General features: G+C 47.4%; 1 protein-coding gene across 1 annotated transcript in view; it reads left to right on the plus strand.

The window, feature by feature from the left end:
- Nucleotides 1–23,499, plus strand: part of TAGAP (T cell activation RhoGTPase activating protein) — a 217,662-nt gene that overhangs the window by 126,898 nt on the left and 67,265 nt on the right. The gene's annotated exons all lie outside the window — the stretch shown is intronic.

A 23,499-nucleotide genomic window follows, 5' to 3' on the forward strand; every position in this document is an offset into this window, starting at 1 on the left:
GTGCAGTTTCTTTTACCTTTTACTGTGCTTTGTAGGTACAGTCCAGGGTTCAGATCACAGATGGTACAGAAGTTGGTCGGCCTGGAAGCAACTAGGAAATCTCTCTATACAGATGGGTTGTGTAGTCTCCTTTCTAGCGCTAATCTGAAGTACTTGCAGCTATGAATCACACTCAAGTTCTTCTTGTTTGCTCTTACTTAGAACTCCACTCGCATGGCAGGCAGCTGTAGCCCTCTCTCTCTGGCTCACATACATTGCTGCTGTGTCGTCGAATCTCAGTTGGGAACAGAGCATTTACAGCCTCTTGTTCCTCTGGTTTCTGGTGTGGGACCTTTAGTATTCACACAGCCTCGGACGCCGGGGTCCGGTCAATGCGCTTCAGCTTAGAGAAGGGCTCCGCTATAGCCCTAATCCTCAGTCTCTCTCCTCCTAACGTTCCATTCTTATCTATCTCCCTACTGAGCAACTGATCCTTCTTTCTTTCTCTTTCCTTGCCAGCAGCTCCAGCTCACAGGAGGCTGCTGCAAACACGTCCGTTCCCTCCTTCCCCCAGTGGGGGAACTGTCTTCCTCCCCCTCTATGGGGATTCTGACCTAACTTCCTGTCAGCTTTCCCCTCTTAGTGCAATCTAAGCTCTTCCCACCACCCAGCACCCTTCATGAACCAAAGCAGCGGCTCTGCTGTTATATGGTGTCTGTGCTGGATGTAGGTGCTGGAGTCTGGTCAGGTGCTACCATCTTACCTAGGGATACTACACCTCAGGAGGTGGTGCAGTACCTCTGTGGTGACTGAACCCTCAGGGGCGCCACACATATCTTTGTGATTTAAGCGTATGAAAATTCAAAGTTAGAAAATTGCAAAATTTTTGAAATTTTGGTCAAATTTCCGTTTTTTTTTTCACAAATAAACACAAGTCATATCAAAGAAATTTTACCACTATCATGAAGTACAATATGTCACGAGAAGACAATGTCAGAATCACTGGGATCCATGGAAACATTCCAGAGTTATTACCTCATAAAGGGACAGTGGTCAGAATTGTAAAGATTGGCCTGGTCATTAACATGCAAACCACCCTTGGGGGTAAAGGTGTTAATATCTCTGACTAGAGATGAGCGACTTTTCCTTTTTTCGGGTCGAGTCGGGTTTCATGAAACCCGACTTTCTAAAAAGTCGGGTCGAACGAAATTGGCCGACTATAGGGAAAAGTTGGGGTCCGACTGAAACACGAAACCCAATGCAAGTCAATGGGGAAGCAAAGTCTGCAGGGAGTGGAGGACAGTAAACACATCTACAGTGCCCATTTCAATGCCAACAACTAGAGTTGAGCGAAACGGGTCGGTCAATTTCAAAAGTCGCCGACTTTCGCAAAAGTCGGGTTTCATAAAATGAAACCCGGCCATAGCGTGAGGTCGGCCACGAGGTCGGCGACCATGGCACCAAAGTCACGTTTGAAATGATGCTTCAGCGCCCTTTTTCAGCCAATGATGGAGGACACACACTGTGGGCAACGCGATGACATAGGCAGCGGTCACCACCATCTTTGAGAAGGGCATGCAAGTGATTGGCTTGCTTTGTGTGGCGTCATAGGGGCTATAAAAGGACATGCACGCCGACCGCCATCTTACTTCTGCTGATCTCAGAATAGGGAGAGCTGCTGCTGATGATGATTCTGTAGGGAGAGCGTTAGGCAGGGAAGAAGATACAAAAAACTGCTTCTGCTGCTAGCGATTTTGCCTGTACAGCACACTAGTTAGTGTGCAGTGCTAGGGAAGGCTATATTTTGGTGCATCAGCTCTGTTGGTTATTAGGCTGCCTTATAAGGCTCCCTGATAGCTGCATTGCTGTTTTCACACTGCTGGGTAAACGGCTTTTTTAAAAGCAAAAATCCTTTTCATCCTCTTTTTTGCCCAGTTACCAAGCGTTCATTTTTCCACACTTTTGTGTGCAGCAGTCCTGCTTATTAGGCTGCCTGCTGCCATACTTGGGACTGAGAGCATCATTATCAGCTTGCTAAAATCTCTAGGGAGATTCAAATTCTCCCCAGTCCTATATAGACATTTTATACACCATCCAATTTCAGCCTGTTATATTGAGGTGTAATCTACACTGGGCCTGAGATAATAGTTCAGTGTCCTCAAGTCTGTAGGGAGATTCAAATTCTCCCCAGTCCTATATAGATATTTTATACACCATCCAATTTCAGCCTGTTATATTGAGGTGTAACCTACACTGGGCCTGAGATAATAGTTCAGTGTCCTCAAGTCTGTAGGGAGATTCAAATTCTCCCCAGTCCTATATAGACATTTTATACACCATCCAATTTCAGCCTGTTATATTGAGGTGTAATCTACACTGGGCCTGAGATAATAGTTCAGTGTGGTCAAGTCTGTAGGGAGATTCAAATTCTTCCAAATACTATATACACCTTGTACCTTGTTTTACAGTACCATATTGCCGGTGGTATTTTGGGTACATTTTTCCCAAAAATGAGGAAGTGTGTTGGAAGAGGCCGCGGAAGTGGGCGGGGGTTGCCAGCTGGAAATGATGGTGTTGGTGGTGGTGGTGGATCTGCTGGTCGTGGCAAAAGCACAATAGCAACTAATGCAGGAGGTGTTGAGCCTGCGTCATCATCTGGCTCCACAAGGCCTCGAAGGCTCCCTTTTCTGGGAGTAGGTAAACCGCTTTTAAAGCCGGAGCTTCAGGAACAAGTTTTGGCTTACATTGCTGACACAGCCTCCAGCTCTATCGCCTCCTCTTCTGAACTTTCAAAAAATAGAAGCATTGAGTCGTCATTGGAGGCTCATGGTCAGGAATCACACCTTTCCTTGTGTCCTTCACCCCTACCAAAAGTAAAGGATGTGGCAGGCCACACCACACTACAGATTGCTCCATGGAGCTCTTTTCACATACCATGCCTGGGTTATCAAGTCAAATCGTGAATTACCCAGTCCAAGAAGAATCTGACATGGAGTGCACTGATGCACAGTCACTGCTAGATTTATCTGCTGGTACATTCACTCAGAGCACTACATTGTCCTCGCAGTGTACTGAGGCAGAATCTGATCCTGATGAAACTCAGGTGCCCCTTCCTGCATACCATACCACCATACACGGTGACACAGAGGAAGGTGCACATGACATTGAAGAGGAGGTGATGGATGACCCAGTTGTTGACCCAGATTAGCATCCATTGGGGGGAAGAGGGTGCCGCTGCCAATAGCTCAGAAGAGGAGGAGGAGCATCCGCAGCAGGCATCGACATCGCAATAGCTGTTATCTAGCAGGCTCGGGGCAGTCTAAAAATGGGTTACAAAAACCAAAAGAGTTGCAGGACAGCTAGGCCAGACGGTCAAATTAGCACTGCGTGCAAGGCCTCAAAATATCTTCCATAGTAGGAAGAGTGCAGAATGGCACTTTTTTTGAACAAAATCCTAATGATCAGGCAAAGGTTATCTGTAAGAAGTGCGCAAAGACCTTTAGCCGAGGGAAAAATCTGAGAAATTTGAATACCAGTTGCATGCTAAGACATTTAACCACCATGCACTTGCAAGCGTGGACGGACTACCAAACCTCAAGTACCACATGTGCAACTGCTCCCAATGGAGGTAGTCAGCAATGCTACATCGTTTCCCACACTGTAAGCCCACCGGTTAGCACACCACCAGCAGCAAATGTTGAGATGTCATCGCAAGGCCAAAGCAGTCAGGGAATCACAATGTTATTGCTGCGAAAGACTGAATCTAGGCCATCAGAAAGAACACCAACTCCATCACCATCATCAACCCTCCCTCAGTCCGCCATGTCCACCGCTAGTTCCACCATATTGGCAACACGAATCCCATAAATATAAGGTGATGAGAAGACAAGGGACAACCCAGCTCCAACACCCTAAGCGCAAGCTTAAAACATGATATTAGTACAAGGAGAAGCATGAGAGAACGCAGTAAGTTTCTTATAGAAAAATACAAATTTTTATTAAATATATAGCAACAGTACAAAGCGGATAGCAAAAGATGTGCTCATGAACAATGATGGACAATATGTCCCATGAACCAACCTCACACATCCCCCCCAGATGGAATACCCAGTGAGCAACAGCCACGGAACAAAGATCATATCTCAGATCAAGCTGCCACACCAGCATCTATAAGGTAAATCGCACTAATAGCGGTAACAAAGTGTTATATGACCGATGCCTGCTATAGGTCAAAGAGCCACAGGCACAAAACCATGGAGCAACTTACCAGGGAGGGGAGGAGGAGGGGGTTCAGCAGTGAGGCCTCCGACGCACGTTTCGTGACGTCCCCCGCCGCTTTATCAAGGAGGACGATCTCCTCCTTGATAAAGCGGCGGGGGACGTCGCGAAACGCGCGTCGGAGGCTCCATGGTTTTGTGCCATTGTCCATGTACTCAAGCAATCAGTGAGTGGAAAGGTGCACCTCACAACAGATGCATGGTCCAGTAGGCATGGCCAGGGCCATTACGTGTCCATCACTGCGCACTGGGTTAATGTGGTTGACGCAGGCTCCACAGGGGACAGCGGCGGTGGACAGTGCTGCCTAGCCCACGGTATAGGAAACAGTTGGGTGTAGGTGTTCGACCCTCCTCCTCCTCCAGAAGCGAAAGCTCGTCCACTGAGCGCAGTCGCTTGAGCACTCCATCCGCAGCTGCCAGTGTTGCACACTCGGTGTCCCACTATCGAACAGCTAGTGGTAAGTGTCAGCAGGCTGTGTTGAAGATGATGTGTTTGGGCGACAGACACACCGCGGAGGTATTGGCCGACTACTTGCAGCGACAAACTGAGTCATGGCTGGGCAGTCGACATCTTGAGGCTGGCAAGGTAGTTAGTGATAACGGCCGGAGTTTTGTGGCAGCCATAGCCCTTTTAAAACTCCGACACATACCTTGCCTGGCTCACACCTTGAACCTGGTGGTGCAGTGCTTCCTCAATAATTATCCGGGGTTAACAGGCCTGCTCCAGAAGGCCCGACGACTGTGCTCGCACATCCGCTAGTCGCCCGTAGACTCCAGTCGTATGCAGAAGCTGCAGCGATTGCTCCAACTTCCCAAGCACCGCCTAATTATCGACTTTGCAACAAGGTGGAACTCCACCCTGCACATAGTTGAGAGGCTGTGCGAACAGAGGCAGGCTGTAATGCATTTGTGGGAGGATACACGGCCAGGCACTTTGATGGCAGACATGGAGTTGTCGGGTGTGCAGTGGTCGAAGCTGAAAGACCTCTATAAAGTCCTTCAGTGTTTTGAGGAATGCACACGACTGGTAAGCGCAGACTACGCCATCATAAGCATGAGCATCCCACTTATGCATCTGCTCATGCAAACATTGACGCACATTAAGGAGCTGGCGTCTGCAGCCGAGGAAGATGAGGAAGAGGAGGAGGGAAGCCTTGATGACAGTCAGCCATTGTCTGCTCCGGGACCTCTCCTGGACGAGGTGGAGGAAGAAGAGGAAGAGGAGGATGATGATGGGGATGATGATTTAGGGGAGGAGGATGCTTCTCGTGGGGCAAGAGAAAATGTTGGCGTGGCAAGGTCTGGTAGAGGGTTTGTGCGTGACTGGAGGGATGTGGATATGCCAGAAATGCTCCTCCACCCAGCACTTGCAGTGCATCATGGACACCTGGAACATTGGCCCACATGTCAGATTATGCCTTGCAGATCCTAAAAAGGGACCCCCGCATTGCCAAAATGATGAACGTTGACGACTACTGGTTGGCCAGCATCCTGGATCCACGCTATAAAGGCAAATTCCAAAACATCATGCCACAGGAGAACCTTGACCTAATATTGGCTAACAAACAAGCAACTCTGGTAAACCATTTGTTTGAGGCATTCCCAGCACACAGCAGCGGTGATGGTTCTCTAACGAGCAATAGGGGGCAACATGGAAGAGGTGTTCATGGTGCACACATCAGAAGTGGCGTTAGAGACAGGCGTTTCATGACCATGTTGTGGACTGATTTTTCAAGTCCCGCTCACACGACTGGTAATACTGCATCGATTGAAAGTGACAGGAGACAGCAGTTGTCAACTATGGTTACAAACTACTTCTCATCCCATATCGATGTTCTCGCTCACAGGTCATTCCCCTTTGATTATTAGGCCTCTAAACTGGACGCCTGGCCTGAATTGGCACAATATGCCTTACAGGAGCTCGCTTGCCCTGCTGCTAGTGTGCTATCGGAAAGAGTCTTCAGTGCTGCTGGCTCAATCCTGACAGAAAAAAGGACCCGTCTGTCGACCCAAAATGTTGATGATCTAACCTTCATTAAAATGAACCATGCATGGGTTTCAAAGGATTTTGTCCCACCTTCCCCTGATGACACATAGGTTGCCAGAAAAATGGCTCGCTTTTGTCCTCCTCTTCCTCGGACTTCTCCAATTCGTCCATTTGCAGCTGCTGAATGTCCAACATCAACATATGCCATTTTTAAACCTCCCTAACTGGTCTGCCTCCCCCCCATGGCCGGGGTCACCACCTAGCGCACGCAACCGTGCGAGTGCCACTGCCCTGGACAGGTGGGTGGGCCGACTCTTGGGCGCCGGCACTGGCACAGGGTCCCTCATAGTGCAATCAAGTGTCTCTGAAGGTGGGGGTGCACACCCGCCGTCAGACACACCGGCGTACTATGAGGGGCCCAGTGCTAGTACCGACGCCCACGAGCGGCCCCCCTGCTTGGGCAGGGCCCCAGCATTTACAATATTTACCTCTCCCTGCTCCTTCGCTGTGTAGTCTGGGCTGTCAAATCCTTCCCTGGGACTGCCACTACTAATTTGGTGAACTGATAGATGATGGTTAAGACGTATCTATGCCCTGTCCTGCTGGCCGGGCTCTAGCTTCAGATGATCAATGGCTTCCATTTGTTATTGACGTCGACTCACAATGAGATGCAGTGGTGGTTTATCATCAGCTTTCACAATTTTCCTACTCACAGACGTGTGACATTCCTGCCCACATTTTTAAATGTGCCTTCTCATGCCAATCCAATAGAATCGCCTACAGCCTGTGGCTTCAGTCTTTTGCACTCCAAAGTTGCCTGACAGATCATGATAGGCAGTGAGGACCATGTCTACATCTCTCCCTGTGATCAAAATTTGATGGAGATGAGTAACGGTGATGGGATCAACGGTACTGCGATACAGCAACCCTTTCTTCACAAAGAACTGTTTTCACTGTCTCCACACAGAAAGTAATTGAGGGTCAGCATCACCTCTGAGAATTCTCCCGGGAGTTTTTCAGTGATTAGTAATTCCTAAATTTCTGCAATCACTCGACTTTGTCTGTACTTTTATCCATCTCGATTCCTCTTGCGGAGAGTCTGGACTGTCTTACTGAGACAGAAATATATATGAAGATTTAAAAATACCCCAACAGTGCATACTGGTGTACGCTTCAAAAACATTTCCTTTTTTCTACTTTTTAGATTGTTGTCTAATCCATACTGAGGCTGTGAGTGTCTTTGTCGGACTCCAGAAATAAATGAGGAGATTTTAAATGTTTAAACTATGCTATATATACCTGTTATCCGGTGATACTGTACCCTTTCTCAACTTTCTGCAATCTTGTCGAATCCATACTGTGCCTGAGACCATCTGAGTCTGCCTCCTGATTACAGATGAGTAGTGTTTGAGTGGAACTGTTGGCCAAGTTCAAATTCTAGCTGTTTTGGGCGGTGTTAGATCCGTTCGTCGAACTACAACACTTTGATTAAAATTTGGCTGTTCGAGTTTCCGCTCGAGAACGTTTCGTTTAACAAAAGCGTATCTTTTTTTCAATTAAAAATGGTTTTCAATGATAATAGACAGTTTTAGGGCATTGTAGCGGTGTCTGGTAGCCAGCGGTGTAGTACACCTGTGAAGGAGCTACACCGTGTGAATTTCTAATAATTTTTTACCGCATATTTTCCTGAAAATCCTTTTCGGCCTAGTAACTGTGTCTGCTACTCAGAAGAGGAGCCCCCCTGCGAACCGAGCTATGCCGCCTGTTTATGAAAGAACCAGTTTTTGACTGCATTTACACCACTTAATACTTTGGGCCTAGTAACTGTGTATGCTACTCAGCAGAGTTGGCCACCCGTGAACCAAGCTATGCCGCCTGTTTATGTAAGAACTGTGTGCTACTCAGCAGAGGAGCCCAGCTGCTAAGCAAGCTACAGCACCTGTGGTTTGGACACTTAATTTTTTCACATTTTTTCTGGAATGCCGTTTAGGCCTAATTCCGGAATTACGGTTGACCTGCACTTACTGGGAAATGCTTGTTCGTGGGGAAGAATTGTAATCCCAGATCCCCATCACTAACAGGGTTCAGAGTGTTATCCGCACCTGTAAGCGATACACACTGGTCCTTTCATTGTAGCATGCGTGCAGCCCCGGACATTTAAGGGCATGACAGACCTGTTATTAGCCGATCTCGCGTGCCAGAGCCTCGCGTGTCCCTCTAGTAAGCTGGACACGGACCGCGGGGGCATGCCTGAGTCTCGTTCGTTAATGGAATTAAGCTTGCATCTGTGCAGCTTTTTTGTGGATGGCATGGTTGAGGTTGCCCGTGTTGAGTACAATTAAGCCGCAGGCCCCACTCCTGGTGGTGCCCTTCTGGACATTCCTTTAAGGTTCAGCTTTGCAACCATACTGCCCCCGGAAACCACTTTTCCTGACAGTGACATTCTGGTCAAAGAACGCGATGACATCACCTCTGTACGCCCTCTGCCTAAACAGTCCAAGTGCAGAGAGATGGAAGATGGGGACGACGAGGAGTCCAGAGTACAGGGATTCCCTAGCGAGGAGACTTATTTAATTGTTTTAAAGGTTGGGAGCAATTTTTGGGGAGCGCGATACTCTGGAGAATGATATCTGGGGCCCACCATACACTGGAGCATTCCAAAGGTGGACATCAGTCACTGGAGCAGCATTTACAGGGCCCATTATACACTGGAGCATTAGAAATGGGGCCCATTATATATGGAGCATTATTTGGGCCCATAAGACACTATCCATGGTGAGCAACATATACTGTAGCATTATGTGGAGCTCATCATATACTGTATCGAACATTATATGGGACCAATGATTCTGTATGGAGAAATATATGGGCCTCATTACTCTGTATGGCGCACTATGTGGTGGCCATAATACTGTATGGAGGAATATACTGTCTGCTTTTGGAGCTATTGGAGAATTTAAAATGGATATCAGTCATGTGATGTAAGAATTGAAGTATTTTTCATTGTACTGTACATCTATTTCTCTGCCGTATCAAAGGATCATGAATTGTGTCATGTGTTAAAGGAGCCCAGTGACACTCTTTGGCCCTAGGCCCACGAAAATCTGGAGCCAGCACTACCCTCCCACAACTTTAGCCAAATAACCCCCAGTTTTCAATGCCTAACTATTATTATAAAGTAAATTAAGGTTGACAAGCTTAAGGAATAAGAATTGATGTTTTTGGCATTAAAATGGGCATTCTAGGTGTGTTTCCTGTCCTCCACTCCCTGCCGACTTTTCTTCCCCATTGACTTGCATTGGGTTTCGTGTTTCAGTCGGCCTTCGACTTTTCACGATAATCGGCCGATTTCGTTCGACCCGACTTTTCGACCCAAAAAAAGGCAAAGTCGCTCATCTCTACCAACGACATCAATTCTTATTACTTAAGCTTGTCAATAGGGATGAGCTTTCCGATATTGAAATATCGGAAATCGGCCCGATATTTGCGATATCGGAATTCCGATTTCCGATTCCGATATTTTTTTCACAACAGAAATCGGAAATCCCATAATCCTTCAGCCTCTGAGCGCTCCGTGGAGCCAATCAGGACCTGAATAATTGCTGATAACATTGTGTAACACCCCTAAGCTTGGTAGGAGGCGTCCAAACTTGTTAGCTAGGGGTTGAGCTGCGATTGGCTGGCTGGATGGTGTGATCAGGCAGTATAAAAGGCTGCGCCTGCCATTTTAGCCTCACTCTACTGTGAAAGCAGATAGGGATAGGTTGCTGTTGGAGATAGGGAGAGATCTCGGATCTAATAGCGATACAAATTGTTTTTCAGCAACTGTAGCAGCCCCTGTGTGTTACAGAAGCAGTCTTTTTCCTCACTGACCCCGCTCAGTTTCATTTTTTGTGCTGTGCAGGCTCTCAGTGAGGTGCTTAGTGAGACAGTGCAGAGCACATTCACTGCAGCTGCTGCAGCTCCTCTTGCTGCAGCACTGTGTGGTGTGTGTCTCACTGCCTTTTCTTTTCATCCCTTAAATCCCCTTCCCCTATTTTTTCCTAAAAGTTAAACACTATATAGGGATTGTGCTGTGAGGGACCCAAACAACCTCTGTGGCTTGTGCCACCCAGCACCTGGCCCAGTCCCGGAGAATCCTTTTTTTTGGTATCACAGCAGTGTCATTTACTGCGCTGTGACATCCGACCGTAACGTGTACACCAATACCACAAACACACGTTACTCTTTGTGTAGGCCACACTAGATTCAAATAAAGTGTAGCAGACACACCATCATCATACAGTGCCATTAGTGTTTCTTATACCTGTTTGTAGTCCTACAGGAATAAGCACACTTATTCCTAATAATTACTTTCTTGCCGTTCTGAATCCATCGATAGAGATGAAGAAGGCAGGGAGTAAGGGATGTCCCCGTGGCGGTCGCGGAAGAGGTGCATCAGCAGCTAGACATGGTGCACATCCAGAGCAAGCAGCAGGCCCAAGTCACTCAGCACCTACTTTCACCCGGCTGCAGTCATTTATTCGCAGCTTGTTAGGAGCGCAGGGCCATAGGCTGATAAGAGAGGATCTAGTCGAAACCGTTGTTGGTTGGATGGCAGCTGAGGAATCCACCTCAATGAGCACAGCATCCTCCCAAGACCTCTCCACCACATCGGGTCAGGCCACTGAAGAGCAGCACCCATCTGCTTCTTCACCGCCCACTAAATTGCCCAGACATTCAGAGGGCCAGGAGCCAACCTTAATCCTCTTCTCAGAATCTGTTGGCTTGGAATATGTGTACCATCCAGACAGCACTCCTGCAGCTGAAGAAGAGGTAGTGTGCACAGATGCGCAACCACTGTGTCCGTCTGAGGAAGAAGTGGAGGGTGGACCAGTGCCCACAGTGACCAGACCCCAGTCAGCTGATGATGATGAAACTCAGCTGCCGTTTCTGCTGACCAAAGTGTATTGGATGACGAGGTCCTTGACCCATCATGGCATGCTGAGGGGCAGCAAGCAAGTGGGGATAGCTCAGAGGAAGAGCTTGCAGGTGTGGCGCAGCGTGGCCGTCCACGTGGGATAGGAAGAAGGAAAAATTGGTTGTCAGCTCCCTCAACTTCAGCACCCATTAGGAGCAGGGCTCTTTTAAAGAACACAAGGGGTGCGCCTAAGAGTTGTGGTGCATGGACCTTTTTCGACCAAGTTGCAGATGACGTTACAGTAGTCAGATGCAAGCTTTGTCGACAAACTGTGCGGAGAGGGAAGAACGTCAGCAACCTTAATACCACCAATATGTTGACGCATGTCAGGAAGAGGCACCCTGTGGAGTGGCAGCATCACACCCAAGATGATTCGCCACCTGCAGCTGGTTCCCCACCTTCCACCTCTTCAGCCACAGCGGCCACCTCTTACTCCAGTTCGCAAACAGCTGCTCCCGCTTCCTCACCAGAATGCCAGGATGCATCTGCAGGCAGTGTTGTCCGGCGGCACACTGTCTGTACTTTGTCAGCATCAGCATCGCAATCGCTGGCATCCTCACACTCGCAATTCAGTGTGCAGCCAGCTGTCACACAGGTGTGGGAGAAAAGGCACCCTTACTCGGCAAACCACCCACGAGCACAGGGCATGAATTCTCGCATTGCCAAACTGCTTGCAGTGGAAATGCTACCTTTCTGGCTGGTGAGCAAGCCAGCCTTTATCGATATGTTGGGGTTTGCAATCCCACAATACAGCGTTCCCAGCCACTTCTACTTCAGCAGGCATGCCGTCCCCGCCCTGCAACAGCATGTGGAGCGTAAAATTAAGCATGCGCTACAAAATGCAGTTAGTAGCAAGGTACACCTGACCACCGACGCGTGGACCAGTCAGCATGGCCAGGGATGCTACATTTCCATCACCGCCTATTGGGTAAATGTAGTTGAGCCTGGAACTGAAGTAGACAGTGCAAGTGCGCGGGTCCTGCCAACTCCACGGATTTCAGGCCTCTCCGCCATACAAATTGACTCCTCCTCACACTCCTCGTCAGACTCGCCTGCACCCAGACGTACCACAACAATGGATTTCAGCACTGCATCGGCCAAACATCAACAGGCCGTGTTGAAATTGGTTTATCTGGGTGATGTTAGCCACACCGCAACTGAGCTGTGGAACACACTCTAGGAGCAGAGCGACATGTGGCTTGCGCAGCTCAACCTCCAGCCAGGTATGGTGGTGTGTGACAACGGCCGAAACCTAGTCACAGCTCTGGGCCTAGGTGGTCTGACTCATATTCCATGCCTTGCCCATGTCCTAAACTTGGTGATGCAGAGTTTCCTTAGGAACTATCCTGACCTTGAGGAGCTGCTGCACAAAGTCAGATACGAGTGCTCTCATTTGCGGCATTCAAGCATGGCTGCATCGCGCCATTCAGCCATGCAGCGCAGATTGCGCCTGCCCGAGCACCGCATCATTGTTGACCTCCCCGCCAGGTGGAATTCGACTTTGCATATGCTGCGGAGGTTGTGTGAGCAGCAACCTGCAATTATGGAGTTGCAGCTGCAGCAGGCGCAAAGTAGGCGACACACATCTCAGCCCTCCCACTTTACAACCACAGAGTGGGCATCCATGAAGGACATATGGACCATTTTGAAGTGCTTCGAGGACTCCACTCTGATGGTGAGTGCGGATGCTGCCCTACTCAGCCTGACTATTCCCCTTATATGCCTTATAGAATCATCACTTGAAGGACTAAGGGATGAGGTTTCTCTGGAGGAGGAGGAGTATGATGAGACACTTGGACCAACCAGGCAATCTTCATCGGCCCGGTTGATACAAAGCTCTGTGGGTGCCTCACAAAGGTCCAGGCAGGACACAGCAAGCGAGGAGGATGAGGAGGACTATGAGGATGAGCCAGAGGAGGAAAGTACACAGCGCTCTACTAGTAGTCATCAGATAGAGCGTGGATGGGGTGATGCAGAGCAGCCAGAGCACATTCCTCCAGCTGGTGACAGCGATGCATGGCCAGTTGGCAGCCTTCAGCACATGAGTGACTTCATGCTGCAGTGTCTGTGAAATGACCCACACGTGTCTCGTATTCTCCACACAAATGACTACTGGGTGGCCACCCTCTTAGATCCACGTTACCAGGACAGCCTTCAAAGCCTAATTACACCGTTGAACCAGGCACGTTAAATGCAGGAGTACCAAGATGCACTGGTTAATTCACTCATGTACTCTTTTCCACCGCATAGCAGTGATGCGCGTGCACTAGCAGGCACCTCAGTGCGTCCTGGGCCCAGCGGAATCCGTTCAGAAGCCGGTAGCAGAAGCAGTACATCTGCTACTGACAGGTTCAGTATACCCAACCTGTTCCAATGGTTTCTGAACCCGCCAACAGTTCGGGCACCATCAGCACAGACAGTGCAACGCACTAGGAGGCAACGTTACCTTGACATGGTGGCACAATACCTCTCCACCCCTGTCAGTGTGCTTCAGGATGGATCTGCCCCCTTCAAGTTTTGGGTGTCCAAGTTGGATTCATGGCCCGAGCTTAGCCAGTATGCCTTGGAGGTCCTGGCTTGTCCTGGTGCCAGTGTGATTTCTGAACGTGTTTCTTTAGTGCAGCTGGCAATGTACTAACAGACCAACATACAAGACAATACACTGCAAATGTGGACCGGCTTACATTCCTAACAATGAACCAGGCCTGGATTTCTGGTGACTTTTGCTGCCCTGGGGACCGGGGCTCAAGGCTGGTCTCGACAGTGCCAGTAGGCCCTCCTTCTCCCCTGCTGCGACTGCGGAGTAAAGAAGACTGTGTCAGGGTTGCGGGGGCAAATGTGGCTCTTGCACCTTCTGCTGAGAAGACATTACTGTGGTAGAAGACCCAAGACAGGAAGACAGATGCAGAAGACCCAAGACAGGAAGACAGATGCAGAAGACCAAGACAAGAAGACAGATGGAGATATCCCCGGACTCCTGTCTTTTTGCTCTTGAACTTGCATCTTTGTGGGGTTTTTTTGGGCTTCTCGGCAGTGCTTTTGGCTTATGTCACTACTACATTGTGGTATCCGGGCTACAGTAATGTCAGCTGTTGCCCAGTACCGCCACTGGCACTTTTACCTTCTGCTGCTTATCTGGGTTCCAGTAACGTCAGCTGGTTCTCAGTAGAGTCAATGGCTTAGGTCCCTTCTTTGTGGTATCTGAGTTCCAGTAATGTCTGCTGGTTCTTGGTAGTGCATTCTGGCACAGGTTACCTCCTGCTTAGTTATCGGCCTCCGGTAACGTCAACTGGTGCCCGATAATTCCATTGGCTCTTATGCTGATTTCTGCTGACTATACGGGTTCAAGACTCACCAGCTGGTTCTCTCAAGTTCCTGTGCCTACTGTTACTTCTGCGTATTTCCTCTGGGTTTGGGACATTTTGCGACCAGCCAATAGCAGGGTAACCATAGTCAGAGGTTTAGGAAGCAGTAGGAGCAGATGTACATGAACCAAAAGCAGAATATCAATATGCAGAATTGCTGAATAACAGTAATATAATCAGCAGAAGAAGACTAAGCATGGTTTAAAGGGAGTGTATCCGTTCCTCAACGTGGTGCTCCTGGAAACTCCCTGCAAAGCAAGGTGAGCTGAACGCGGACACATGTCAGTCAAAGGGCATATTGACACCACCACCGGCAGTTTTAATTTAATAATGTAAAATCACTAACCCTAACCCTAACTATCCCTAACCCCTAATCCTTACCCTACTAACCATAAACCCTAACCCTACCCCAACTAATCCTAACCCAAAGAAAAAACATTGCTGTTAAGAAGATGTTTTCCTGCTACAGCTTTCGCTCTGTGCATTTTTCTAGCGATTTTTTTTGCTCCTCTGCCTCTGCATACTCCTTCCCCATTATCCTGAGGTGTTTCCCCTCCATTTTATCCATTATATAGCACTGTAGGGGTCATTTTGTAATTCCGATTTTTTTCTCCCATTGACTTGCATTGATATTGGAAATCGGAAATTCCGATATCCGATATTTTTTCAATATCGGAAATCGGAATACTTTATAATAATAGTTACGCAATGAAAACTGGGGGTTATTTGGCTAAAGTTGTGGGGGGGTAGGACTGGCGCAAGGTTTTCGTGTGCCCTGGGCCAAAGAGTGTCAGTGCGCCCTTTTAACACATACCACAATTCCTAATGCTCTGATACAGCACAGAAATATAGGTATAGTACAATGAAAAATACTGCTTACATGACATGACTGATATCTATTTTAAATTCTACAATAGCTCAAAAAACGGACAGTGTATTACTCCATACGGTATTATGGCCACCACCTAGTGCGCCATACAGAATAATGAGCCCCATATATTTCTCCATACAGAATAATTTGTCCCATATAATGTTCCATACAGTATATAATGAGCTCCACATAATGCTACAGTCTATGTTGGTCCCCATGGATGATGCTCCATTGTCTTATGGGCCCAAATAATGCTCCATAGAGTCCATATATAATGGGCCCCATTTCTAAAGCTCGAGTGTCTGATAAGATAAGATAAGATAATCCTTTAAGCGTCCCACCATGGGGAAATTCAGAGCATTACAGCAGCAAGGCAGGAACAAGTACAGATACAGATGCATAAAGGCATTACATTGACAGTAGGTAGGTACATATACGAAAAAAAAAAAAAAAAAAAGCTATAACCGGACTATCACAACTTTGGATCTATCAGTTCACTGTTTGGGTCGTTCTCCGTTTTGGACAGTGCTGGTTATACAGCCTAACTGCAGCAGGAAGGAAGGACTTTCGATAGCGCTCCCTCTCACATTTAGGATGAAGTAGCCGGTCACTGACAGTACTGCACATCTTTGTCACGGTCTCATGCATGGGATGGGAATCATCCCCATCTGATGTCCCCCATTTGTAATGCTCCAGTATATGTTGGTCCCCATGGACGATGCTCCAGTGTGTTATGGGCCCAAATAATGTTCCATATATAATGGGCCCCATTTCTAATGCTCCAGTATATGATGGGACAAATGGATGATGCTCCAGTGTATGATGGGCCCCATATATCATTCTCCAGTGTATATTGCTCATATTGCTCCCCAAAAAATGCTCCCAACATTTAAAACAATTAAATACCTCTCCTCGCTGGGCACTGCTCTACTCTGGACTCCTCAGCATTGCCATTTTAATGCTCTCTGCACTTGTACTGTTTCGGTAGAAGGCATACAGACATGATGTCACCGCGCTCTGTAACCTGAATGTCACTGTCAGGAAAGGCGGAAGACGTCACGGCGGTGGAGCGGGGAGAGGTAAGTATTGCAAGTGCTGTGGCCCTGAGCAAGCATGGGGGGCCCACTCGTGGGCGACGGCACTGGCACAGGGCCCCTCATAGTACGACAATATGTCTGATGGCGAGTGGGCCCTCCCACCGGCAGAGACACTTTTGCGTACTATGAGGGGCCCTGTGCCACTGCCGTCGTCCACGAGAAGGACGCCCCCACCTGCTCAGGGAACCGGCACTTTCCTCTGCACCTTCCTCTGTGTCACCGTGTAAGGTGGTATAGTATGCGGGAAGGGGCACCTGAGTTTCATCAGTGTCACATTCTGGCTCTGTAGACTGCGAGGAGAATGTAGTGCTGTGGGTCAATGTACTCTACCAGCAGAATCATCTAGCAGTGGCTGTGCATCAGTGCACTCCATCTCCAATTCATGTTGGACTGTGGAATTCAGAATTTCACTTGATAACACAGGCATAGCCAGTGAAAAGAGCTCCATGGAGTAATCTGAAGTGTGGGCTGCCGCATCCTTCACTTTTAACAAGGAAAGGGGTGGTTCCTGACCAGAAGCCTGCACTGACGACTCAGTGCTTGCATTTTTTTAAACTTCAGAAGAGGAGGCGATAGAGCTGGAGGCTTTTTCGGCAATGTAAGGTAAAACCAGTTCCTGATGCTCCGTCTTTAAAAGCAGTTTACCTACTCTCAGAAAAGGGAGCCTTAAAGGCCTTCTTGTGCCAGCTGATGACGCAGGCTCAACACCTCCTGCCTTAGCTGCTATTGTGCTTTTGGCAATACCAGCAGATGCACCACCATCAGTACCAGCTGGCCTCCCCACACCCAAGTCCGCGGCCTCTTCCACCATACGTATTAATTTTTGTGAAAATGGACTAAAAATACCAGCAGATATATGGTACTGTTTCAGAAGCGGACAGCTCTATATAGTCTAGGGATAATTGTAGATCTCCGTATATATTTCATGAGTCAGACACAGATGGTCACAGGCTCAGTATGGATTACACAATAATATAAAAATTTACAAAAGGGTACAGCATCACTAGATACAAGGTATATATAGTATAGTTTAAACATACTGAATCTCCGTATACATTTCAGGAGGCAAACACAGACGCTCTCAGGCCCAGTATGGATCCGACAACAATACAGAAAGTAGAGAAAGGGTTCTATGGCGCCCCTGAGGGTATGGTCATCACAGAGGTACTGCATCACCACTCAGAACTCCTAACCCTGCACTCAACACACACACGTTAGTCAGTGCATTCTGTGTGTACCCGGCGGGAGGATGGCCTCATCCCAGGCTGACTAGGAAAGGGTGTTTGGGGTTAGTGTGAAAGGTAGGTACAGTGGGAGGAGCTTAGGTAGTGGAGTGATTGTGGGCATCCAATCAGAGAGAGCAAGCTGACAGTTGTTGGGTGGAGCTAGTCTGAGGTAAATGGATCTTTCTAGAGAGTTGTCAGTCTGTGACAGGACAGAGTAAGAGCAGGATTGCTGTGAGAGGGCTGTGGGTCAGAGAAGAGAGAAAAATCTTGTCCAAGCTCCTAGACTGGAAGGAAGGGGTCCTTGGGGCACGGGAAGTGCAATAAGCCACCTGTGAAGCCCGTTTCTGGAGAAAGAAAGACCAGGCCTTGTTGGGGAAGGTGGCTCCTGAAGGTAGTGGAGAAATACAGGGCTCAGCTAGAAAGACGGAGGCTGAGGTAACTTTAAGTGCCTCAGTCGCAGCCGCATTCAATACTCAAAAAGGCAGCAGTTGGAATAAAGGACCCAGGAGCCTGACCCACATCACCCGGTGTGATCCGTGGCTGCCGGCTTGAGACACTGTTTGCAAAGGCCCACAGCAGGAAGGAAGGGAGAGATCAGTGCAGAGACAAGGCCTAGAAAGGATACACAAAAAGGAGTCTTGAACAGGTGTTCCTGATCTACCTTTGAGTTTGCCTGACCCCTCCCTTGGATGACACAGTACCAACCGGGTCATCCTGTGCACAAAACTTTGGAGGAAAAACTTAGAAACTGCACCCAACTGCATCCTTGGTGGCTTTTACAACTCGCCTGCTACACACGCTACACTCACCATCACCGTCAACGGCTCACAAACACCATCTCAACTGCCCTGGGATACAGCTCTGCCCGTGGAGAGCTTCATCATCTTGTCTGCTTTAACATTGGCACAGAGGATCTGCATTGCAGCGTCGGCTACCCTAGCCGAGTACCACGGGTGGCGTCACGATCCCCCTTTTCCAAATTAATTATCATACCAACTTCCCCCTCATCTGAACTGTCATCTTCTTTATTGGACACCCAGGGCCACGGACCGGGTCCCAATCACCACAGTGACATACTTCCTCCTTAACAGAGCCTGAAAGGCCCGGTACTGAGTAACCCCCAGCCCTTCATGGCGTTTCATTTTAACACCATATATCAGGGATATATTGTATAGTTTCAACATTATAAATCTACAGTACATATATATTTGAGAAGGCAGACACAGACACTGTCATGGCCAGTATGGATTCAACAGCAGACTAAAAAGTAGAAAAAGGGTACAGTATCACCAGATCCAAGGTATATATAGTATAGTTTCAACATTCAAAATCTCCGTATTTATTTCAGGAGGTAGACACAGACGCTCTGATGCCCAGTATGGATTACACAACAATATAAAAAGCAGTAAAAGGGAATAGATCCCAAGCATACTGCTGTATACAGTGTTGGGGTCATTGGCGATCTACATATATATATTTCAAGAGTAACACACAGCCTCTCACAGGCTCAGTATGGATCACACCATAATATAGAAAGAAGATCCGCAAGAAATAACACACATGTGTGCCAATGTTCCAGGTGTCAATGGTGCACTTTGAGTGGTGGGTGGAGGATGAATTTTGGGCACAAAGGGTACTGGATCAACAGATACAAGGTATATATAGTCTACTTAAAATATCAAAAAATTTCCCTATGTATTTCAGGAGGCAGATACATATGCTCACACGCTCAGTATGGATTTTACAATAATGTAACAAGTTGAAAAAGGATACAGTATGACCAGATACAAGGTATATATAGTATAGTTTAAACATTCTAAATCTCCGTAGACATTTCATGAGGCAGACACAGATGCTCTCAGTCCCAGTATGCATTAGCCAAGAATATAAAAAGTCTAAAAAGGTTACTGTATCACTAGATACAAGGTACATATAGTACTGTTTAAACATTATAAATCTCCTTATTTTTTGCAGGAGGCAGACACAGATGCTCTCAGGGTCAGTATGGATTACACAATATAAAAAGCAGTAAAAGGGTAATGGATCAGAAGCGTACAGCTGCATACAGTGTTGGGGTAATTGTAAATCTCAGTAGATATTTCCAGAGTCAGAAACAGACTCTCACTGGCCCAGTATGGATTAGACCACTATATAAAAAGCAGTAAATGGGTAAGGTATCACAAGCGTACAGCTGTATACAGTGTTGGGTTAATCTTAAATCTACAAATATATTTCTGGAGTTACAGACAGACGTTCACAGGCTCAGCATGGATTACACAAGAATATAAAAACTTGCAAAAGGGTAATGTTTTACAATCGGTCAGCTGCATACAGTGTTGGTGTCATTTTTAATCTCCTTATATTTTACCAGAGTAAGACACAAACTCTCACAGGCTCAGTATGGATTACACTCGAATATAAAAATGAGAAAAAGGGAAATGTATTCAAAACATACAACAGTGTACAGTGTTGGAGTACTTTGAAACCTTCGTTTATATTTCAGTGTCAGTCTGCCAGTATAGACTCTCCGCTAGAGGAAGGTAGATGGATAAAAGTACAGATGTAAAGTTGAGTGATTTTAGATGTTTTTGAATTTGTAATCATGGAAAAACCTCCCGGGAGAATTCGCAGAGGTGATGCTGACCCTCAATAACTTTAACTGTGGATACAGCTAAAACGCAAATTAGTGAAGAAAGGGTTGCTGTATCGCAGTTGCGTCGATCCCATCACCGTAACTCATCTCTATCAAATTGTGATCACAGGGAGAGCTGTAGACATGGTCCTCACTGCTTATCATGATCTGTCTGGTCACTTTGGAGTGCAAAACACACAAGCCATAGGCCGTAGGGGATTCTATTGGATTGCCATGAGAGGAAACATTGAAAAATGGTGGCAGGAATGTCACAAGTCTGTGACTATGAAAAATGTGAAAGGTGATCATAAAGCACCATTGCATCCGATTGGGAGTTGACGTCCATTACAAATGATAGCCATTGGTAATCTGAAGGTAGAGGCCAGCAGGACAGGACATAGCTACATCTTAACCATCATCGATCAGTACACCAAATTTGTAGTGGCCATCCCTGTGACAGATTTAACTGGGCAGACTGCACAGTGGTGGAGCAGGGAGAGGTAAGTATTGCAAGTGCTGTGTCCCTGAGCAAACAGGGGGGACCCACTCGTGGGCGCCGGTACTGGCACAGAGCCCCTCAAAGTACACCATTGTGTCTGATGGCGAGTGGGCCCCCCCACCGTCAGAGACACTTTATTGTACTATGAGAGGCCCTGTGCCAGTGTCGTCGCCCAAGGGTTGGGCCACACACCTGTTCAGGGCAACAGCACTTGCCCGGGTGCGGCAGATGTTGACCCCGGGCCTGTGGTGGGGGGGCAGCCCATTTCGGGTGGTTTAAAAAATGGCATATGTTGCTGTGTAGGCTGGACTTTCAGCTGCTGCAAATAGAGGAATTGGAGAAGTCAGATGAAGAATAGGACAAAAGTATGCCTTTTTTCTGGCAACCTATGTGTTATCAGGGGAGGGTGGGACAAAATATTTTGAAACCCATGCATGGTTCATTTTAATGAAGGTTAGATCATCAACATTTTGGGTCGACAGACGGGTCTTTTTTTATGTCAGGATTGATCCAGCAGCACTGAAGACTCTTTCAGCTAGCACACTACCAGCAGGGCAAGCGAGCTCCTGTAAGGCATATTGTGCCAATTCAGGCCATGTGTCCAGTTTTGAGGCCCAATAATCAAAGGGGAATGACCTGTGAGGGAGAACCTCGATATGGGAGGAGAAGTAGTTTGTAACCATAGTTGACAACTGCTGTCTCCTGTCACTTGCTATCGATTCTGTATTAGCTGTCGTGTGCGCGGGACTTGAGAAATCAGACCACAACATGGTCAGGAAACCCCTATCTTCTTAGATTTTTCCCTCAGCTAAAGGTCCTTCGGCACTTCTTACAGATAACCTTTGCGTCATCAGTAGGATTTTGCTCAAAAAAGTACCACACTGCACTCTTCCTACTATGGTACAAATTTTCAGGGCTTGCACGCTGTGCTAATTTGACCGTCTGGCCAAGCTGTCCTGCAACTCTTTTAGTTTTCTTGCCAAGTTTTTTGACAGCTACGGGCCTGCCGGATAACCGCTGCTGCGAGGACGATGCCTGCTGCGGATCCTTCTCCTGTTCTGATCTATTGTCACCAGCACCCTCTTCCCCCAATGGATGCGAATCCGGGTCAACAACTGGGTCATCCATGACCTTGTCTTCAATGTCATCTGCACCTCCCTCTGTGTCACCGTGTAAGGTGGTATAGTATGTGGGAAGGGGCACCTGAGTTTCATCAGGGTCTGATTCGGGCTCAGTAGACTGCGAGGGCAATGTAGTGCTGTGGGTGAATGTACCAGCAGATTTGTCTAGCAGTGGCTGTGCATCAGTGCACTCCATGTCAGATTCATCTTGGACTAGGGAATTCAGGATTTGACTTGATAACCCAGGAATGGTGTGTGAAAAGAGCTCCATGGAGTAATCTGAAGTGTGTGCTGCAGCATCCTTCACTTTTGGTGTGGGTGAAGGACACAGCGAAAGGTGTTGTTCCTGACCAGAGGCCTGCACTGATGACTCTGTGCTTGCTGTTTTTGTAACTTCAGAAGAGAAGGCAATAGAGCTGGAGGCTGTTTCGGCAATTTAAGCCAAAACCTTTTCCTGATGCTCCGGCTTTAAAAGCAGCTTACCTACTCCCAGAAAAGGGAACCTTAAAATCCTTCTTGTGCCAGCTGATGACGCAGGCTCAGCACCTCCTGCCTTAGCTGCTATTGTGCTTTTTCCAGAACCAGCCGATGCACCACCACCACCACCTTCAGAACCACCCCCCGTCCACGTCTGCCGCCTCTTCCACCAGACTTCCTCATGTTTGGGAAAATGTACCAAAAATACCAGCAGAGAAATGGTACTGTATGAGTAGCATACAGCTGTGTAAGGTGTATGTAAGAAGTGAAATCTCCGTATATATTTTGTGAGTCACAGAAGCTCACCCAGTATGCATTTCACTGTAATCCAACAAGCAGATATACGGTACTGTATCAGAGGTGTACAGCTGTATATGTTGTTGGTGAAACTGTCAATCTAAATATATGTATTTACGGAATGTCACACACACGCTGACTCTGTAGATGTGACCGTAATAAGAACACCAGATATCCGATACTGTTTGAGAATCGGACAGCTCAATACGGTATATAAAGAAATGGAAATGTCCGTATATGTATTTATGGAGTGTCACACACACGCTGACTCTGTGTAGATGTGACAGTAATAAGAACACCAGATATCCGATACTATTTGACAATCGAACTGCTCAATACGGTGTATAAAGAAATGGAGATGTTCGTATATGTATTTATGGAGTTTCACACACACACGCTGACTCTGTGTAGATGTGACAGTAATAAGAACACCAGATATCCGATACTGTTTGACAATCGGACTGCTTAATACGGTGTATAAAGAAATGGAAATGTCCGTATATGTATTTATGGACTGTCACACACACGCTGACTCTGTGTAGATGTGACAGTAATAAGAACACCAGATATCCGATACTGTTTGACAATCGGACTGCTCAATACGGTGTAAAAAGAAATGGAAATGTCTGTATATGTATTTATGGAGTGTCAGAAACACACGCTGACTCTGTGTAGATGTGACAGTAATAAGAACACCAGATATCTGATACT

This window comes from Dendrobates tinctorius, unplaced genomic scaffold (assembly GCF_039654945.1).
Source record: "Dendrobates tinctorius isolate UK_male_01 unplaced genomic scaffold, ASM3965494v1 ptg000046l, whole genome shotgun sequence".
In the NCBI taxonomy this organism is placed as follows: Eukaryota; Metazoa; Chordata; class Amphibia; order Anura; family Dendrobatidae; genus Dendrobates; species Dendrobates tinctorius.